Source organism: Gallinula chloropus (genome assembly GCF_964237585.1).
Source record: "Gallinula chloropus genome assembly, chromosome: 3".
Lineage (NCBI taxonomy): Eukaryota > Metazoa > Chordata > Aves > Gruiformes > Rallidae > Gallinula > Gallinula chloropus.
Window position 1 is genome coordinate 101,579,120 of NC_140087.1, and position 5,808 is coordinate 101,584,927.

Consider the following 5,808-nt stretch of genomic DNA (forward strand, 5'->3'; position numbering starts at 1 on the left):
CGTTGCAGTTCAAATGTATGATAAAGAATACACTCACAAAGCTGAAGCCGATTATAAGGCAAAATTGCATCCAAGTGGGAAATTGAGATGTGTAAACTCAAGGTTTAACGCCTAGTGATTAAAGTTTTGGTGTGCTTTTTAAGAGGTGTTTCCTCAGAAATAACCGTTCTAATGATGAACATGATTAAATTTAATATAATTTATTGTTATGCTTTAATAATGTATTTGTCTTTTTAGAGCTCACTGGTGCGAGCTTTTCCTCTCTTCTGTTTATAAACTTCTCTGAATTTTCAGAATGGGGTCCTTCCTCTTTTCTTTCACCTTCTTTAGATGCTTAACTACATTACACATTTATGGGCTTACGCTACACACAGCTCCATATGTGGAATAAGTGTAGGATATGTCCCTTACTATTTGTTTTGAAACTGCATTTCAATCTATGTGAAATGGTTTAGAAGAAGGTAGCGTTGAGATTGTATGATAAGATTGCACAAAACAAAATATAGTTTATATTGCTTTCTCGTAGCCAATCTGCATGACTGTCGGCGTGGTTCTAACGGGAATTAAAAGCTTCACGTGGCTGTAACTAGTCACCTAACTCTAAGCAAAGTTCTTTCTGAGTATTTCTATTTATTAGCATCATTTGCAAAAAGAAAAATAGTATTTTCCATATGAATAAAGATTTAGTTTGAACTGAAATGCCTTATTCCTTGATTTTTATTTTTTTGTCCTGTTTTATTTGTCATGTGAATTTGTTTCCATCTGCCTGGATGTTACATCACTGTAGAACAGGGCCAAGGAAGTAATGACTCCCTGTGTCCAAACACCAGGAACAGTGCAGTCTCAGAAGCTGCAGCACCCTGGGTTTAAAGCGTCACCCGATGCTTCCCCAGGGGGAAGAATTCATTGGTTTTGACAAACTGCAAACATCTTGTTCTAGTGGTATTTATTGGTTTAAACCTTTATTTATTTTTTATTTGTTGGCTGTGAGGAAAGCTTGGGCAGAGCAACATTCTTTCCATAAGGATTTCACCAGCTCTGTGTAAACTGGAGGACCTGGAACACTTTTGCATACACCGGCCCCGTAACGAGTCCCAACTGTGACAACAGTGAGGTACAGCCACTGGTGCCAGTAGATGGGACACAGAAAGTGAGTGTTCTGACACTCCAGTCTCCTGGCTTTGCTGGTGTCTAGATAAACAGCCGGAAAGATGTGGGCAAAGCATTTCTTACCAGAACACGCACCTAACCAAACCAGAAAGCTTTATTCCTGCAAGCTGCTTTCTTAGGGGAAAAGCCCTGTATGGAGATGCCTCTTGCTAGAGCCAGGCGGCTCAGGCCACACCTGGGCAGGGAAGGGCAGTGGGGGGACCTGCGTTTCCAAGCCCTGGGAAGACAAATTTATATCGTGTGTGTTCAGCCTGGCATCCGTCTCCCTTTCCAAACCCTTGTTTGTGAGTGTGAGACACCAAAAGTGTATGTCCTACCCCTGCCCCGGCGGAAGACAGCATGAGTGCACGTGGCCTTTAGGTGTTTCTTGCATATCTGAACTGTTTGTGGGGACCACGGTGGGACTCTTTTCCTTGGGTGGTTTCTGATGTGCAGCTGTCTGAGAAATAATAATAAGAAAGATAATTTCCAAAAAGGCTTAGTTCCTGGTGAAAGGTTGTGAAAACACAAGATACGGGTCTGTCTCCTGAAACTTTCTCATAGCGTGACTTTTACCAAACAAGTGACAGATAGGCAAAGAAACCAGTTTAGAAATAGAATTGCATTTACTGTAAGTACAACCAGCAGAATAGCAAGGAAAAATGCTGCTTCTATATATTTCTATCAGGAAATATAGATATAAAGAATAGAAAATTACATGAAATAAATAAACAGTGTAAAGAGAAGATGTTTTTTCATACGATATTTACCAACTCTTTATCACTGATACTGAATAGAGAAGTACCTGCTCTGCATTTGGGAAGAAAATTTTCCCATTGTATGTCTGGTATTTACTAAGAGATGCAAGAAAGCTCCTGTATTCTTTTCAAGTCCTTAATAATCTGGTAAAGCTTGGCTGGCACATCCATTTTTGTTCTCTTGAGACCCAAGTAACACTCAGGAAAGCTTAATAACACATTTGAGTTTGCTATCACAAAAGAAAACACATTCTTTTCCTCAGAGAAAAACACACAGCTGTATTTTGTAAGACTCCACAACTGAAAATAATCCTGTGATAGTTGCCTTTCTAGGTGCTCCCACCCGTTGTACTGAGATGACCAACTCCGAGTAATTTTTCAGAGAACTGGCCAGTTGAATTATTGGGTTGTACAGTACAACAGCTCAGATTCTATTCAGAATCATTTCTTTAAGTTAGCAATGTCTTCTGGCCTTTCTTACCTTGTGCCTCTTTCCTTGAAAGCCCCAGATGCTGTTGTCCCAAACAACTTGTTTGTCCAGGAGACATGCAGTCCTCCACAAGATCACACTGCTTAATGCTTCTGGTGTTGGAGAGGTGGGAAAAATACCATGGCACAGGTGTTCGTGACAGCCCAAGGGCTGTACTTGGTGTACTATTATTTTTTTCCCTGCTAAAGCTGTCATCTTTGCAAGATAATTATCTATGATTATTAACTATTCTTTGCTTTGGTTTATTTTCATATTTTCCCCCATTAGCTTTCTTTGTGAGAAGGCCACATATGCAAAGATCTCCTCTTGTTAGATAAAGGCGCTGCTTCTCTCATGGCAAACGTCCCCTTCCAGGCAGGCTCACCTTCAGTTTAATGCCTGTAAACAGTTCATCTTTTGAACATTTGGACAGAAACTTGGCAACCCCCTTGGCCAGGATAAACAAAGGAAAACAAGCCAAGCATCATTTCCTTTCGGAAGTAAACTATTGTTTGATAGGATGGAGCACAAGATTTCCAGAAGCCGCTGCAGATACAGTAGTGTTGCACATAGGCTTGTTGGGAAAATCACAGACTTAATGAAACATATAGTTGCTCTTTCTTCTGCTGTTGTTTCATAAACTCACATGTCTCTGGAAGCGTGGTTACCTGTCACACAAGAGAGCATGCGTGTGGTGGACCAAACCATTGCAACCCATGTGGCAGCCAGTACTGGGGGGAGGATCACAGAATCATAGGGTTTGGAAGAGACCTCAAAGATCATCGGGTCCAAAGCCCCTACCAAAGCAGGTCCCCTAGGACATATTGCACAGGGAGGTGTCCAGATGGGTCTTGAATATCTCCAGAGATGGAGACTCCACAACACCCCGGGCAGCCTGACCCAGTGCTTTGTCACCCTCACAGTGAAAAAGTTCTTCCCTATATTGGTGCAGAACTTCCTGTGCTTCAGCTTGAAGCCATTGTCCCTTGTCCTGTCTCCACAGAGCACTGAAAGGAGGCTGGCCACTTCCCCCTGTGTCCCACACGTAAGATATTAAGTTTATTCAGCCTGTCCTCATAGGGGAGATGCTCCAGGCCTTTAATCATCTTCATAGCCCTTCTCTGGACTCCCTCCAGGAGATCCCGGTCTTCTTTTATACCAGGGAGCCCAGAACTGGACTCAATACTCCAGGTGGGGCCTGACCAGGGCAGAGCAGAGGGGGAGGATCACCTCCTTTGACCTGCTGGCCATGCTCCTTTAATTTGCAAACAAGCTCCTTTTAAGTTATTGCAGTAACATAAATGCAAATATTTTTTCCTCCTTATTCCTCAGTTGCCTTTCAATCAGTGCTGTTTTTCAGGACTGGAATTCAGGAAAACCCAAATCACCTGAGCCTGAAGCAATCATGTAGCAGCCAGAGTTGGGACATGGTTTCTATTGTTGCCTCTGCATAATCTCTCCATATAAACAGACCCAGGTCCTGTGATAAAAGCTGTGGAGCAAAGAAAACCTGTTGAGATGTGGCAGACCTTTCAAGGCATGCCTTCTGCTGCAGGAGAGCACACCTGCTTTTCTCTGCACAGAACTGCCAGCACACAGGAGGCTGAAGAGGGGATGGAGGTTTTATTTTAAGGCATAAACCTTCTCACAGGTGGCAACCTCTTACACCAACACTTAGTCATGTAAGCTAAAGGGCAGATATTTAGGCCACCAAAACATGTTCTTTACTACAGGTGAGGTGCGACCAAGATCATTTTTCTGAGGGTGAAATCCTCTCCCATCTACATGAAGTCATTTAAAAACCAAAAACTACTGCCTTAGCTTTTTACTTGGGTGATACAATTAAAATCTATCCTATGGATCCCGTGACTTCACATGATGTAGTCATTTTTAGCCAGGCCCTGTTAATTGCTTTGTCCAAGAAATTGATTCATTGGAAGAGCAAGAAAAGAGTTTGAGTGGCATTCTGAATCCACTTACCTCACATGCTCTTGGGTACAGCCATTCCAAACTTTAAAGGTAACCTTCATCCTGCTGACCTTTGCAGGAGTCAGGAATTACATTCCAGTGTCTCTTAAGGGGTTGGACCTGAGCCTTGCAGCTGAAACCATAGAAAACATGCAAATGAATAGTATAATGAGCTAATACTAAATGGCTCAGGGCATGCATGCATGTCTCCTCCCCCTTTTCCAGCTTTTTTTTTTATAAAAGCCACTTCATTGGCTTAGGGAGCCACCAGTCCTGGTGGACACCAAGCTGACCATGAGCCATCATCATGCTCTGGCCACAAATAAGGTTACTCAACTCCTGGGCTGCATCTGAGGAGTGTGAACAGGAGTGTGAACAGTCCCCTCTGCTGACAAGGTCTCACCTCCAGTTCTGGGCTCCTTCCTACAGGAGACACAAGGACATACTGGAGCGAGGCCAGTGCAGGCCCAGGAAGATGAGGAAGGGACCAGAGCATCTCCCCTGTGAGGAAAGGCTGAGAGACCCTCCAGAACAGAGGACTAAAATCTGTAGTCTTGCTTCTTGCCACCTTCATTATCACCACCTATCCCTCAGCCTGTTTTTGCTACAGAACAGGACAGCACATGGTAGAAGGGAAAGGAGGATAAAGCCCGACTCTTGGCACATGACATTGCCAAGAGAACTGAAACTCACTCACTACAGATACTGATCTTTCCAACTCTTATTTTAAACTTCTTATAAGCCCTTTTAAGTCACTACTTCCCCTCCTCAATTTAGAGGTGAGGGCTCTCACTGCCTTTCTCCAATTCCCACATTATCTCCATCTTCAGTAGTGGGCAGGTGTCCAGGGAATGGTGTGTCCCTTAAAAGCTTCCACTCTGTCTGCAGGAGGGATGGGTCCTTGCAGAGACCTTCAGTCAGCACGATGGGTGCAGAGCTCAGCACCACATTAAACCAAATGCTGAGTTTAGAACCCTTCTTTAAAGCTCTCAAAGCCAGCATGTAGGAATAAAAATGGACATCCTTGGCTCCACACCAGATCACTGCCATAGCAGGCACCTTAATTGAAAGAAAGGAAAAGCACCCAAAAACCTGTATTAAAAAAAATTCACCTATCAGCAAATTCAGTGGAGAAGGTTGGTGTAACACTGAAGTTTAAAGGCAAATAAAACTATCTCCTGAGGAAGTGAACATCCTCCTCTTCTGTACAGCCCATTAGCAGTCCAGCTGTCCTATTACAGCAGACATGCTGTAATAACATGCAATAACCAATTACCAAAAAGCAGTGTCACTTGGGCTGCCTGTCTGCTTCTCCTCCCATTACCAGTAACTAAAGAACAGGTTAGAGAAAAACCTTACAAAATTCAAATGGGTTCATCTCTATACAGAAGAGGTTCCTAGAATAAATAAAAGCATGATTTATTACACTGTACAAAACTAGATTCAGAACGCTCAAGTGCAGAA